At 39.2% G+C, this 6,368-nt stretch overlaps 1 pseudogene across 1 annotated transcript; it reads left to right on the top strand.

Annotated features, from left to right (window-relative positions):
* Positions 1-240: 240 nt before the first annotated feature.
* On the top strand, positions 241-1,046 carry LOC308427088 (E3 ubiquitin-protein ligase MARCHF5-like; annotated as a pseudogene). The gene is made up of 2 exons: positions 241-305; positions 381-1,046. The product of its transcript is annotated as an E3 ubiquitin-protein ligase MARCHF5-like (transcript).
* Positions 1,047-6,368: the final 5,322 nt, after the last annotated feature.

Raw genomic sequence — 6,368 nt, 5'->3', positions numbered from 1 at the left:
GACTGAAGGAGTTGAAAGGGGTTGCTACCTCATGGGAAGAACAAAATTATCAACCAATCAAACCCTCCAAATCTCCCAAGGACTAAAACACCAACCACTGAGCACGCATGGAGAGACTTATGGCTTCAGTTGCATATGTAGCTGAAGATAGCAGTGTCTGGCATCAAAGTGAGAAGAAGCCTTTCATCCAGAGAGGACCTGTTTTCCCAAGGTAGGGAATGCCAAGGCAATGGGGTGGCGATGGTGATTAGAAGTGAGTGCATCTTCCTGAGGATAAGTGGAGGTCGAGGGGAGATGGGAGCAGGGTCAGGGAAAGGGATAGCATTTCAAATGTAAACACAGAGAGTATATAATAAAATTAAAATTAAAATTAAAAATAGGAGTTTCTGGGAGTGTTTTGCCACTGATGAAGATAACTGCTAAGTGGGTGATACCATGCAGGTGCAGAGGATCTACTAAGTGGCTTCACCAGGCTTGTCTACTAAGCTGCACAGATGAAAAGCAAAGAGGAAACAGCACAGCCAGAGTGGCCTGTCCTCTTCACAGTGCACTTAACAGTGTTCCCAAAGCTGCATCCAGTTGGTTATGTCTTGGATCTTGCAGACAGACAGATCTCTAAAGCTTGCCCTTTTGCTGCAGCAGGAAGAATGGTTGGATCTATGTATTGGACAGCTGTGACTTATGGAGAAGAGACTGTGATGCAGGCTGTAGGCCATAAAGAAGGGCTTGATATTATGGAGTGAGCTGACCCTTTATTTCTTTTGATTGGACTTCCTCCTCTTCCTGTCATGCTGATACTAGGTAGGCAAAATTATTCCCTCAGAGGACTATGTGCTTAAACTATGGCCAAATACTAAAATAAATTACAAAGTTTGAACTATATATTTCCTGTGATTGGTTGCCCTGTTCCTCCAATTCCAGCTGAAGCTAATCCCTTAACCGATCCTGTCTTTGCTACTTGAAATTTGTGTGGAAACTTTGTCTTTCCTACTATTGTGACAATACTTGGTAAACTGATGTTCAGTAGGGTTAACTCAAATTTATAGAGGACAGTCTTAGGTGGAATGGCTTTTGTTGCCATAAAAGGAGTATTTAGTATTCACTTCAAACAGCAGCAATATTTATTTCAGGCACACCACAAAATCCTAAATTATCCAGAGCAAGAAGTATTAAACTGACTTCTGCTTGTTCTGAGGCCTCTCATCCTCATTCTATCATTAATGCACTAGTGGAGTATTGTGATAAGCAGCTCTCCTATATTCTAAGAGATACAATAACACACACAGCACAGGAGAGAGCCTCTCAGTAATCAAGTAAAATAAAGTCATGAGTCAGCTCTGTAATTTGTATGTACTCCCTTTACAGCAGTCAGCTAAACCATTATTTTAGCATGGTAAGCATAGGATTGTTCATATTTTTCCAGACAAGAATGTAAAGATAAACTGTAAAATATTAAAAGTGAGCATGTTGTTTTTTCTTAAAATAAAGTATAAAGGATCACGGTGTAACTTAGAATTTTTTACCCTGTTATCTAGCTTACATTAGCCTAGAAATACTGGGTGCCAGTGTGAAAAACAGATAAATATATTTCCTAAGTCTGATTCATTGAAAAATAATGACTGTCTTTCTGGGAAGATGTGACCCCTGATATATTCGTGACACAACTGTTATGAGGAATCAACGAGTTTCTGAAAATGAATTCTTTCCCACAAGAGGAAATTACTATATGGTATAATTAAAATAGGCTTTAAAATTAATTTATTTGCATTATATATTATATATAAATGCATATATTACTGTAGCCCATCCCTTTTGACTCTGCCCACAGTGCCTTTTCCTATTCCTCCTACCCATTGTCACTGACAGGTTGTCACCCCACCAGGCACCCACCTTACCTGGGGCCTCAAATACTTACAGAATTAGGTGCATCTTCTCCTTGTGAGGCTAGACATGTATATGTCCAAGAGACCTTGCATCAGGCCATTTATGATGCCTGGTGGCTCAGTCTCTGGGAGCTACATGAGATCTAGGTTAGTTGAAAATTCTCGTCTTCCTATGACTTTGCCCTTCCCATTAGCTTCTTCAATCTTTTCCCCAATTTAACCATAGAAGCCTTCAACTTCAGTTAAATGGTTGGGTGTAAGTATCTGTATCTGTCTCAGCCAGCTGCTAGTAGGGCCTCTCAGAGGACAGCCATGGTAGGTAGGCTTCTGTGTATAAGTATATCATAGCATCAGGAATAGCACCAGGTCTTAGACACCCGCTCCAACCATGAAATGGATCCCATTTGGGTTGGTAACTTGACTGCCTTTCCTCTAGTCTCTTCTCCATTTTTTTTATCCTTGCATTTCTCTAAGGAACAATTCTGGAGCAAAACTTTTAACTCTGTGTTGGTAACCCTGTCTCTCCACTTGAGGCTTTCCTTATATACTCTTTGAGATCATTCTCCCCACTATTGGGCATTTTGCCAACAAGTACAGAGTACATAGGATACTGCCTACAGACTTGTGCAAGAACAGCCAAATGAGGAGGCTTCAATCCTACTTGGAACTCCAGACATAATCATGGGAAACAAAGGGAGGCAGAGGAGGTAAGAGGGAGGGAAAGACATTATATAGGAGAAGAGGAGAGGAAAAGGGGAACAGGATAATGTATGGGAAGGAAGGACAGGAGAGAGGCCCAGAGAGCCAGTAGAATGAATGAAAATATGCAGCTTCAAGGTGAGAAGTAGGAGGACATTCTAGAAAGTACCAGAAATGTGGGAGTTGATAGAGTCTCAGGACTCAATGGGGGAGACCTTAGCTACCCACAAAAAGGCTTTTAAAAATTAACCTTTCAGACAATTTGTCCTGACCACAGTTTTACCCTCTTCTTCTCCTCTACTTTTCTACCACTTCTCTTCTCACCAAGAACTACTTTATTTTTGTTTCCCTTTAGAAAGGAACAGGCCTCCCATGAATATCAACTGGACATGGCATAACAAATTACAATAAGACTAGGCACAAATTCTCTTTTCTAGGATAAATAAAGCAATACAGCAATAGAAAGAGTAGGTAAAGGAGCCAGAAACACCCCAAATACTCACTGCCAGGAATACAAGAACGACAATACCCAATCATAACCTATATGCAGAAGACCTGGCATAGACTTGTTTAAATGCCAATTATGCCCAGTCTTAAACTTAGAGATGGAGATGACAAAAAAAAATAGTTCAGGTTTTGAGTACACATGCTGTTTTTTTCAGATTTGTAAAATTTATAAAATCTGAAAAAAAAACATGACTAAGAAAACTTTGGGACTATGGCCATCTATCCGAATAGACAAATGTTACTCTCAACCTTAATCAAAAAAGTCTCGATTTATAATTAAGTGGTGTAAATCCAGATTCATCACTGCTGAAGGTGCTAAGTATAAGTGATTGGGGACTAAGCTAATCATAGTGTATATATTCCACCAATTTCAGGTTCAGGGATCACTGCACTGGATGTAGGGGAAAGAGTTTTAACAGCAGAAATTCAAAAGAGCTATGAAATTCTGTCTTCTGCATTTTTATAGACAATGATATTATGCCCATCCTATGTCATGTGTACCTAAAATTGACCTACCAAGACAGAACCTAATAATCATTAATAAGGAAGAAGCTCATGGATCCCTCCCTAACCCCGATGAGCTCCTAGATATTGAAACATTCTAGAGGTAAAAGATAGCCACTGTCCTCAGCTGGGTACCCAGGAAAGAGCACAAAATGCTCAAATGGAATGCTCTAAACTCGTGTCCTCTTTAAACTTAGTTAGTCTGAAAGAGTAATAATAAAGGGAAGTCCTACGTTGAAAGAAGTAGTTTTAGGGAGGCAGAGTGGTAACATGAGGCAAAGGGAAATAAAAAGGCTGAAGTGGTTACAGACATCAGAATATATAGTATAAATGTATAAAATTTTCTATGTGTAGGAAGGATCCCCGGGTAGGGCAGTCACAGAATGACCTTTCCTTCAGTGTCTGCTCCAGTCTTTGTCCCTACTTCCTTTAGAGAGAAGAAATTCTGAGTTAAAATTTTGGGGATGAGTGAGTAGGCCCCAACCCTCAACCAGGGGCTGTGCCTAACCTCTGGGTATTGTCTTTCTAGGTTCTCTCTCCCTCTGTTGGGTATTACAGCTAATCTCATCCTTCCTACTTCCCTGGCATCTGTGACTTTCTGCTGGCTACCCCCAGCTACCCTCCCTCATTGCTACACACCTCTGTTCAATTTTCTGACCCTCTGAACATTACCCCTCTCTTCTCTCATACTGGATCCTGTCTCCTATTCTTCTCCCTCCTTTCTCTCTCCCAAATTTCTCCTACCCTCAACCTCCTGTGATTATTTTGTAACCCCTTCTAAGTAGGAATGAAGAATCCATATGTTGGTCTTCTTCCTTCTTGAGCTTCATATGGTCTGTTCAAACCCAGACACTGTTGTTGATGCCAAGAAGTGCTTGCTGACAGGAGCGTGCTATAGCTGTCTCCTGAGAGACTTTGCCAGAGCCTAGGCAATACATATGCAGATGCTCTGATGCTCTCAGCCAAAGCTGGGAGTGAGCATCCACTAACCACAGGCTCTAAAGAAGGAGTTAGGAGAAGGACTGATGGAGCTGAAGGGGTTTCCAACCTATTAGAAGAACAACAATATCAACCAACCTAATCCCAAAGGCATTTTAGGGACTAAACCGTCAACCAAAGAATACACTTGAAGGAATCCAGGGCTCCAACTGCATATATGTAGCAGAGTATGGCCTTATCTGGCATCAATGCAAGGAGAGGCCCTTGGTCTTATGAATGCTGGCTGTCTGAGTCTAGAGGAATGTTAGGGCAGTGAGACAGGAGTAGGTGGTTGAGTGTGGGAGCTTCTTGCCTAATAAAAGCATGGTGAACATGTATGTGATAGGGGGTTTGTGGAGGGGAAACCAGGAAAAAGGATAACATTAGAAATGTAAATTAAAAATACCCAAAAATTTTAACTTATAAAAATTTCAAAGAACATATTCAAATATTTGAAGTCAAAACTATTTGAAGTTTTATGATATTACCATTATTTTCATTCATTTAGCAAATTAAAATATTTTTAAATTATATAATATATATAGTCTGCTAACTAGTAATTCTTTACTTCTTTTGTTAAACATTACTTTATACCAGTTTTATTTGATTTATATTTTGATATTAAGATTGGTCTTGAGGATTCTTGCTGGAAAGGTATATAGAATTTAAATTGATCCTTCTGAGAACACTGGCCAATATCACAGAGTATAGTAGCATGCAAAGCTGCAACTTAGAAATGCTATACACTCTGTAGAAAAAAATATTCACTTTGATATTTCAGATTTTAGTTTGAGATAATTATTTTAGAATTATACTTCTCCTGCTGTCTAAATATTACAAACCATATTATTAACTCTATAAGAGTTTTGAAAACAAGACAATTTTAACTCACATTCCAAGGAGTTTGTGGGGGTATGTAAGGTATCCTGTTTTCGAGGCTTGCGTCTATGTTTGAAATGTAACAGCTGTAAAGAGTGTGAGAATCACAGTCACACTGTTACAGAGGGATGTGAGGTGCCAAGTACACTTTAAAAGAAATAGAGCACTTATACTGTCGTACTAAGTACATCTTCAGAGTGAGGATTTATGCTATGTAAAAGTCATTTAGGTATTAGGTACATGTGCTTATGCTGAAAATTTTAACATGTTTTCATGTGTATATATTTATGTGTGCCTTATAAAGGAATAATAAGTGGGAAAAGAAGAAACTAGCTGAAGTTGAAACTGACCAAATGGTTGGGTTTTAAAAGTCAAAATTTGTGCTAAATAAGTATATGGGATGACTAATAATGTGAATATAGTTTCTTATATTTTAAATTTTCTTCTTATAATATTATAGTTGATTTGCTGAAAGTTTTAATGACCAAAGGTTTTGCATATGAGAGTTGATGTGTGTGTGTGTGTGTGTGTGTGTGTGTGTGTGTGTGTGTGTGTGTCTGTAGGTATGGGTCTCTCTGTGTGTATCTTTAAAGAGAAAAAAGATCAACCAGACAGACAGCAGATAGACAGGGGAGTGGATGGGTGGGTGGATGGGTAGATAAATAGATAGATTTACAGTTATCTTCAAAATATAGGTGTTTGCTTCATCCAAAACAGCTCCATACCAGATACCTAGAGGTGTTCTGGGCCAGTCTCACAAATTGCTTCAACTACCCCTTTAGGCCCAGATAGTTCTGCAGGACTTGGACAGCAGCCAAATATTCGTGAACATTGCAAATATTCCAATTATTGGACCCCTAACAATGATGTTCCAATATCAGCCGGGAATACTCATTAATGATTATGCCTTTCCTTATT

The sequence above is a fragment of the Micromys minutus genome (assembly GCF_963924665.1).
Source record: "Micromys minutus genome assembly, chromosome: 11".
NCBI classification, from domain to species: domain Eukaryota; kingdom Metazoa; phylum Chordata; class Mammalia; order Rodentia; family Muridae; genus Micromys; species Micromys minutus.
The sequence above is the reverse complement of the archived record's forward strand: the minus strand, read 5'-3'. Positions and strand labels throughout refer to the sequence as shown.